Source organism: Myotis daubentonii, chromosome 14 (genome assembly GCF_963259705.1).
Source record: "Myotis daubentonii chromosome 14, mMyoDau2.1, whole genome shotgun sequence".
Taxonomy (NCBI): Eukaryota; Metazoa; Chordata; class Mammalia; order Chiroptera; family Vespertilionidae; genus Myotis; species Myotis daubentonii.
In genome coordinates, this window is record NC_081853.1 from 2,298,946 (window position 1) to 2,306,050 (window position 7,105).

Here is a 7,105-nt window from a genome sequence, read left to right on the forward strand (position 1 = left end):
AATCACATGGTTCTTAGCTTTTTCTGATTGACTTCACTTAGCGTAATACTTTGAAGGTCCATCCATGTTGTCGCAAATGGTGCTATTTCTTCCTTTCTTATGGCTGAATACTATTCCATTGTGTATATGTACCTCATCTTCTTGATCCAGTCCTCTATCGCGGGGCACTTTGGCTGTTTCTGTGTCTTGGCCAGGGGTCCTCAAACTTTTTAAACAGGGGGCCAGTTCACTGTCCCTCAGACCGTTGGAGGGCCAGACTATAGTTTAAAAAAAAACTATGAACAAATCCCTATGCACATTGCACATATCTTATTTTGAAGTAAAAAAACAAAACAGGAACAAATATAATATTTGTATTTGCATGTGGCCCGCGCGCCGTTGTTTGAGGACCCCTGGTCTTGGCCATTGTGAATAACACTGCAGTGAACATAGGGGTGCATATATCTTTGCAAATAGATGTTTTTGAGTTATTCGGGTAGATGCCCAGGAGAGGTTGCTGGGTCATATTGTAGCTGTCTTCTTAATATTTTAAGGAGCTTCCGTACTGTTTCCCACAGTGGCTGCGCCAGTTTACATTCCCACCAGCAGTCAATGAGGGTTCCCTTTCTCCACATCCTCCCCCACACTTGTTACTACGTGTCTTGTTGATAATGGCCATTCTTACAAGTGGAGGATGGTATCTCAATGTAGTTTGATTTGCATTTGCTAGTGAAGCTGAACATCTTTTTACATAACTCTTGGCCATTTTTATGTCTTCTTGGGAGAAGTGTCTGTTCAGTCCTCTGCTTTTTTTTTCTTATTCTATGTTTTTGTTTCTTTGGTGTTGAGTTGTATGAGTTCTTTATATATTTTGGATATTAACCCCTTATCAGAGCTATTGTCTGTAAATATCATCTTCCATTCACTTGGTTGCCTTTTTGTTTTGTTATCGGTTTCTTTGCTATGCAAAAGCTTTTTAGTTTAACCCTAGAGGCCCGGTGCATGAAATTCGTGCACTCAAGGGGGTCCCTTAGCCCAACCTGCACCCTCTTGCAGTCTGGGAGCCCTCAGGGGATGTCCGACTGATGGCTTAGGGTGATGCCATGGTGATGATGAAAGATGGGCCTAAGTCAGCCGTGGGCAAACTATGGCCCACGGGCCAGATCCGGCCCATTTGAAATGAATAAAACTAAAAAAAAAGAGACCGTACCCTTTTATGTAATGATGTTTACTTTGAATTTATATTAGTTCACACAAACACTCCATCCACGCTTTTGTTCTGGCCCTCCGGTCCAGTTTAAGAACCCATTGTGGCCCTCGAGTCAAAAAGTTTGCCCACCCCTGGCCTAAGCCATCAGTTGGACATCCTTAGCGCTGCTGAAGAGGTGGGAAAGGCTCCCGCCACTGCTGTGCACTTGCCAACCATGAGCCCAGCTCAGGGCTTCTGGCTGAGCAGCACTCCCCCTGTGGGAGCGCACTGACCACCAGGGGGAAGCTCCTACATTGATCGTCTGTCCCCTGGTGGTCAGTGTGCATCATAGTAACCAGTCGTTCTGCCTTTCAGTCGATTTACATATTAGCCTTTTATTAAATAGGACTAGAGGTAGAGGCCTGATGCACAAAATTCATGCAAGAGTAGGCCTTCACAGCCCCAGCTGCCTCTGCCACCCTCGCAGTCCCGGCTTCGTCCAGAAGGTCATCCGGAAGGTCATGCAGACAGTTGTTCCGCTGTTTGGCCATTTGGTCGATTTGCATATTACACTTTTATTATTATAGATAGTTCCATTCATTTATTTTTGCTTTTACTTGCTTTTGGGGTCAAGTTCATAAAATGTCCTGTATGACCAAGGTCCATAAGTTTAGTACCTATGTTTTCTTCTATGTACTTTATGGCTTTAGATCTTATATTTAGGTCTTGGATCTGTCTTGAATTAATTTTTGCACATGGGATTAAAGCGATACTCTTAAACCACTCTACAGCCTCCCCCTTCCCCCTCCCCCACTGTCCTAGGGGATTTTCCAATCTCCCTCAGCCTCTGGGCCATCGCCTAGGACTGAGTAGCCACGATGCTGGAAGTGTGCCCCAGGCCTGGGCCTGCCCCCTGGGCCTTGTATCTAGGGTCTGCCATCTAGTGGCCACTGCCTTCCTATTTCTCCTGAGCTTTTAAAAGAAAGGGGGAAAAAGCTCCCACATACCAGACAGCCCTGTAAACAGGAGCCTGCTCAGACTTAGAGAAAGAGCCCAGCAACATAAACATAGGATGTTGCCAGTAAGTTCCCCCACCCATTCAACAGACATTTAAAAAATGCACACACACACACACACACACACACACACACACGCGTGCACAAGTCTTTCCACTGGAAAGTGAGCTCCCTGAGGCAGTGATTTCTTTTTTCCGTACTGCTCACTAATGAACCTCAGAGCCTGGGACATGGCATTTGCGTTGCGGACATGCCACAAATACTTCCTAATCGATGTGTCCATTTTCTCAGTTAATCTTGATGATGATTTATGCTCAGTGAGAGGGAGGCGCTGTTGGGATGCCCATTTCTCACATGTGGAGACCGAGGCACAGAGGGACAAGAAGCTTTCCAGGTTTGGGGACAGCGAGCTTTGACGGAGGTTTTCTGACTTTAGATCCCTGGATTTAACTGCTGTGCATAGTGCCTCCGTGTACATCCACTATTTGCCAGGCCTGTGTGTGGCGTAGCCACCTTTAGACAAGTGGTAGGAGCACCTCTGGGGACCACCAGCCATTTCCCTCCAATCTCTTCACTTTGCGTGGTTTCCTTTCCTGCAGTGCTGTGACAGAGACGGTGAATGGAGGGAATTCAGAAAAGACTGGCCGGCTGACAATGAGTCCCTATCACTAGCGAGCTCTGTGGCCGTGTGACTTTCCACAGTGCCCCAAGCCTCAATTTCCTCATTTGTCAAAGAAAAAGACTGAGTTAGGATCTCTGCCTTCCTTTCCAGCTCCAACATTCTACTGTTCCTGTGACTCCCAAGGAGCCTGATAGGAGTGGAAGACAGAAGACCACTTGTTACTAGGCAACCAGCACCCACCTCACCCATGTTGCCATGGTGATGATGAAAGTTGGGCTGATCAAATTACCAGCTAATTGCACATGAGAGCTCCAGGTCTGTCTCTTTCTTGCTTGTTGGCTGGGTCTTACTTCCTTATTTTCCTAGGAATTATGGAGTGATCTCCCCCACCCCCCATCTGCAGTGTCCCCAAGGCAGTCCTAGTGCAGCAAACAGCTGGAAGTAGAGAGCCTGGCTGTGTCCCTCAGTAGCTGTGTGACATTGCATAGGTGACTCAGCTTCTCTGTGCCCCCTTTCCTCATCTGGAAAATGAAGGTGTTAGAATAATGATCCCTGCCCAAGGCTCTGCCCTGCTCTCAGATCCTGTGATGCCTAAGAAGCCGTCAGGGAAACCAGCCACACTGTTACTAGGCAACCAGCAGGCACCCTGCCCAAGTTGCCTTGGTGACTGCATGCTGGAGGGAGGGGAGTAGCTGCTCAGCTAATTGCTTAATTATTCATGAGTGCCTCAAGTCCTTTTTGTTGTTTTCATTGCTAGGGGCTGTGTGATTACCTTTTCTTCCTCTCTCCTGCCACCCAAGTCTTCTGACTCCTCTTACTCGAAGCACATTGGCCTGGATCTCAAGCTTCCTTAGTCCTCCTCTGTCATTTCCAAGAGTGGTGGCCTCAGGTAAGTCACCTCACCCCTCTGGGCCTCAGCTTCCTCATTTGTAAAATGATAGGTTTGCTTAATCTTCAAAGTCCTTTTCTACCCTGAAATTCGAATCCCTGCTGCCCAGTTTAAGGATGATTCTGAAGAGCAATAACATATTTCAAACAGGAAGGGAATGAAAGTTTTGCTCATTGCTCTCTCCTTGCCTCTTACCTTAGTGACATTACCTGACCTTTTATTAATCTAAAGGTCATTTATTTTTTTTCTATCTCCTATTTCTAAAATAGACTTGAGGGCTTGTATAAGATGCATGCGTGAAATTAGGTCATTGCAATAAAACTAGGAGTAAAGTAATACAAAAATAGTGATGCTTCTTCATTGGTTAATATTGAGGTGACTGAGCATCAGATGTAATACTGAGCATCCTGGAAGCCAGAGCAAGAGAGGGAGGTACATGATCGGGACTCAATAAAGAAAAATTGCCAGACTGTTCTTCTAACTTCGGAAAGTAACTTGTCATGTGGTATAGACTGTCTTTTAGCAACTACAGATACAACTTTTTAATTAACCCTTTCTTGCCGAGGGTGGGGAAGTTCACCTTGATAGTTTGACTTGTTTTGATCATTAAAAAGCAAAAATGCCTTTCTACCAATACTTTAAAATTTTATAAATGTAAATGTCAACTAGTAAATATAAACTTCCAGAACCAACTATTATTTATACATTAATGCTACATAAATTCATGTAACCACTTACACAATAATTTAGAAAAATGTATCACATGTTTCAACCTAGACAAAATTTACACTTTCCTAAGTTGTTCTGAAATAAACTGGTCCAGATGAGGAAAGACATCAAATGCAGAGAGAAAAAATGGCGGAGGTATAGACGGACGTGTCCCGTGCCTTGTCCCGGAGCTGTTAGGGTGAGCAGCTGAAGCGGGTAACATACAGCCCGAATAAGCAGAGGATATTCAGCTGAGAGACAGTTTGCAACCAGGAACTGTGGAGGACTCCTTGAGAAAGCGGATTGAAAGTTGGAGATTGCGGCTAAAATCTCTCCCGGTGCACTGGCTCAGCCACGGAGATCGCACCATCTTGAGTGGCTGTTTTTTGGAAATGTATACTGTACACCCAAAGACCCGGCATCCAGAGATCGGCTGCTAACCCGGAGACACCGGATCTGGGACAGCGCGACTACATGGAGTCCTGCTTCTCACGGAAAGCAGATCCAAGCAACAGCAGCCTCCTGATCACCACACCCTCTGTCTGAGAAACAGCAGCAGTGCGTGAAGCCTCCCCCAACCAGCCAGAAGAGCCACCACAGCTGTGAACAGCACCCACCAGAGGAGCTGCTGCCAACTGAGGAGCAGCTGCTACCACAACTGCCCGAGGAGCAACCACAGCCCGAGGAGCCACTGCCACCCACGGAGCAGCCACTGAATGACTCAACATCTAGATATGTCAGTGAGATCAAACATGGGTAGACAAAGAAACCCCCAAAGGAAAGAAAAGGAGGACTCACCAGAAAAGCAGCTAAGTGATACAGAGGCATTCAACATGACAGAAAAAGAATTCAGAATAAGGGTCCTAAAGTGCATAAACCGGATGGAGGAAAAAATCAACAACTTATGCAAGAAGCAAGAAGAAACAGATGAAAAAATCAATAACTTATGTAAGACCCAAGAAGTAATGAAGAGCGATATAGCTGCAATAAAAAACACCATTGAAAGTATCAACAGTAGATTAAGAGAAGCGGAGGACCGAATTAGTGAATTAGAAGACAGGGAAGCAAAACACACCCAAACTGAACTGCAATTGGAGAAAAAAAATTATAAGACAGGAGGAGAACCTAAGGGAGCTTTGGGACAACATGAAACGAAACAACATATGAATAATAGGGGTGCCAGAACAACAGAAAGATGAACAAGGATTAGAAAACCTATTCGAAGAAATAATATCAGAAAACTTCCCTGAGGTGGGGAAGAAAAAAGTCACACAAGCACAGACATCAAATACAAAATTGTTTATGGTAGCATTATTTATAAAAGAAAATGACTCCAGACCACTGAAATCTTGAGGGTAGTGAATTAAATTATATTACTTCTTTAGAATGGATTGCTTTGTAGCCCTTAAAATGAAATAGACCTATATGTTTTGATATGGAAAAAAAGCAAATATATAATATTAAGTAAGATAAGGACGTGCAACAGTGGTATAAAATGCTTCTATTTCTGTTCTGAAAGATATAGATAGGTGTACAATTTATATATCTAGGTATATGCTTTTATGTGCATACTTGCATTTTTCCAGAAGGGAACTGTTAACGGGTTTCCTCTGGACAGGAAGATGGGAGGGAGGAATGATCATAACTTTCATTCCCTTCCTGTTTGAAATCATTTCCTTATTTTTGCCACGTGGACCCATTAGGTTTAGGGAGGCAGTAGAGCCTGACAGTTAAAAGCCTACACTCTGCTGCCTGAATACCAGTGTTCACATCCTGGCTCTGTCATTTTCTAGCCATGTGACCTTGGGTTCATTTAACTTCTGCATTTCTCTTCGATGAAATGGGCCAATAATAGTACCTTCCTCATTGGATTTTTGTGAGGATTAAATGAGTTAAGTATGAAGTGCTCAGAACAGCCTAAACAATGCCATATATCTATTTTCTTGAAAAAATAAAAGGAGAAGTTTAAAAAAATGCATCTAACCAAAAGCACCCCCAGTATCTCAAAGTTGGAAGGACTTTATATATATGTCACTGCTTCCAGCATCATATGCTGTATAGAAAATAAGTTAGAGCGCTGGCGTGTGTACTGGAGGTTTGCGGGTTTGATTCCCAGTCAAGGGCACATATATACCTGGGTTGCAGGTTCAATCTCTGGCTCCCGTCAGGGTGCATGCAGGAGGCAACCAATCGATGTGTCCCTTCCCTTCCCTTCCCTTCCCTCTCCTCCCCTCCCCTCCCCTCTTTTCTCTCTCTCTCTCTCTCTCTCTCTCTCTCTCTCTCTCTCTCTCTCTCTCTCTCTCTCCCCTTCCCTCCACCGCTCTCCCTACCTTCTACTCTCTCTAAGCACCAATTGAAAAAATATCCTTGGGTGAGGAGTAACAAAAAAAATTATGTTTGAAGCAGGAATCGAAAAGCAGTAGTTAGTTTTCATTGTCATTTTATCTGGGCTTGAATACCTTTTTAGGGAAGGCGCCTGTCCTGGGATTTTCAATAGACATCTCCGATGCCTGTGATGACCCTGAACCCATCCGGACTGCAGCTCCTGTTCCGGTCCATCCCAGTGAATGCTCACGCTAAGAGCAGAACATATGTTAGGCCGGGTGGGAAGTCTATGGGAAACCGGAACTGTTACAGACTAGAGAGGGACGATCCAGAAATTCAAGGTTAAAGAGAGTACCCATGCCTGTGCCAGTTATGAT